Here is a 3,031-nt window from a genome sequence, read left to right on the forward strand (position 1 = left end):
AGTTTCGGTTCTATTGGTAAAATCTCAAATTTGTAATAATAATATTATATATATATAGGCGCAGGAGTAGCTGAGTGGTAAGAAGTTTGCTTCCCAACGATATGGTTCCGGGTTCAGTCCCACTGCATGACATCTTGGGCAAATGTCTTCTACTAAAACCTCGGGCTGACCAAAACCTTGAGTGGATCTGGTATACGGAAACTGAGAGAAGCCCGTCATATATATATATGTATGTATGAATATCTGTGTTTCTCACCCCACCATCACTTGACAACCGATGTTGGTGTGTTTATATCCCCTTAACTTAGAGGTTCGGCAATAGAGACCGATAGAATAAGCACTAGGCTTATAAAGAATAAGTCCTGGGGTCGATTTGTTCGACTAAACGCAGTGCTCCAGCATGGCCGCAGTCAAATGACTGAAACAAGTAAAAGAATAAAGGAATACATATATGTGTATACATGCGTACACGCATTCTTACATACGTATGTATGTGTGTGTGTATATGTATGAGAGATCGGATTAAGTATGGATACTATAAACTTAGATGATATACTTGTGTGTATCTGTGTATGAAAATAGTTAAACCCAAAAAAAGTCGAAAATAGACGAAAGGGTTAAACAAAACTGGCGTTCATTAAACGTTTATGTCGTCAAGATCTTTCAGAAATGAATGAACACCATATGCTCTCAAGAGCTGTACTATCTTTCTCCTATTTCACTAAATCAAATTAGTAATATTCCTCTAGCCTGGAAGCAACCTTGAATTATATTTATATATTTGCATAATCCTCTATCATTTCACCTATATCATGTATAATATTGACTTATTACAGATCGAAAAGATGTTTGGTGGTGGAAATATCTTCTTATCAACTCTCCCACGCAAAGAAGCTAACAACATTAAAAACATCCTGTTTTGTTTTATTACTTTTCGTTGTTGTTATTGTTTTTGTTGTGATCTTTATGGTCGTGGTAGTGTTGGTGGAGCGAACAGTAATGGCGGCTGTTGCTATTGTTAGGAATTATTATATATTTAGCAGACGTCTTTCAGAATGTCTCCATTTTGCTATTTTATTGCATAAAAAATTACCTTTTATCTCCAATCAATTGGATTATATTAGCAATTTGATTTGCTTTAAACAAATTGTTCCATATCCAAAAGTAGATTTATGTGTTTTTTTCTTTCGCGATGTTATGGAGGGTACCGTTATTAAATAGACCTATCAAACGAAACCATGTGTAGCCGCAATAACAATCATTAAATTACCACACAGACTCAGACAGTTTCTTCCAGTAATACACCCTCCAACTGCCTCCCATTCAAGATTTTAGCTTTGCCGTCAGAAAAACGGTTTTAAGCAGCATTATGTATTATTGCAAAATGATAGCACAAACAGACTGACCAACATGCATGAAAGACTTTTCAAGCCGCTCAACTATTGTTGACTGGACAATGATAACTAACAATTAGACAGACGGTAATAAAAATGAAATTACAAACTGGGCTTGGATAAAAATTGGTCGATTAATGAACGCTACAAATAATAGATTGGTTAGCATCGAATAGTAGTTTGTAGTCATAAAACCACAAAAGGTATCCATAACAAGATATAAAAGTTTTCAGAGAACTATGATAATAATAATAATAATAATAATAATAATAATAATAATAATAATAATAATAATAATAATAATAATAATAATAACGAAAATCGAAGGTTGATATTATCGCTGATATCATTATATATAGAGTGGAATAACATCTGCAATTTGTATCGGTGACATCAATAAGAACAAATATATAAAGAAATTCAACAAAGCCGTCGGCCATAAAAGTGATTTTGTTCTCAATGAAGGGATATTCACGATAATTTTAAAACCATAAATAACATGAAGCTCACGTCGTACACCGAAACCACAGCAGAAAGGGAGAATGTAGCAAGCGTAGCAAACACCCTGAAGTGAAAAGCAATGAAAAAAGAAGTATAGTTAGTCAAGCTTTCTCAGCTCCACTACCGCCGCACCACGAAATAACACGTCACTAGCTATGGAGAAACCCAGGAGTGAACAGCAATAAAACAAGTATAGAAAGTAGTAGTGGCAGCAGTAGTAGTAGTAGTAGTAATAATAATAATAATAATAATAATAATAATACGAAAAAGTGGAATAACTAAAAACTATAACAACAACAATTGAAAAGAAGGAAAAGAGAAGATGCGAAAACAGACCTTATGCTGTTCACTGAGAAATTATTAGAACTGTCGTCTGCTAAATGACTCGCGGCTCTGATATTTGATAGGCGTGTGGGATGGCTCGGTGAGGATGGGGTAAAGTGAGAAATATGGAACGTAGAAAAAATAGAATCATTGAAATATTGAATTTTGACTCGGATAAATAGTTCACGTCTCAGGGATTATAGAAAAACAAGGATGTTTCAGTAACTCATAAACATAAAATAGTGCAGTATATACGTATATGCATAGGTATATGTGTGAGTGTGTGTTTATGCACGTATTTATGTATGTATACATGCATGTATGTATATATGTCATCAAATAAGCTAGTTAACCCAAAGCTGGGACCCTGAGCGCATGGACGTAGAAATACCTTGCACAGTAAAAGAACTGGGACTGTGTGTCCCCTTCTTGATTTCACAACGTCCTTCTTGGAGAGAGATACTTGGATATAAAACCTGTGGCTTCGGCCTGGCAAATTATTTTATTTGCCAAAATAAGTCAGAAACCATTGGTCCAGGAGCTAGATGGTAAATGTTTTTATTTTTCATTCCCTTTGAGATTTTATATATATATATATATATATATATATATATATACATACATACATGTATGTGTGTATGGTGAACACAACGCTCTCTTACCACTCCCCCCTCTCTCTCTCATTGCTATTACTTTCTCTCACTCCTTCCTACTGCGTAATTTTGGAGACACACACACATGTATATATACACACACAAATATAATCCTTTCTACTCTAGGCAAAAGGCCCGACATTTTTGGGGAGGGGGCCA

This window comes from Octopus bimaculoides, chromosome 7 (genome assembly GCF_001194135.2).
Source record: "Octopus bimaculoides isolate UCB-OBI-ISO-001 chromosome 7, ASM119413v2, whole genome shotgun sequence".
NCBI lineage: Eukaryota > Metazoa > Mollusca > Cephalopoda > Octopoda > Octopodidae > Octopus > Octopus bimaculoides.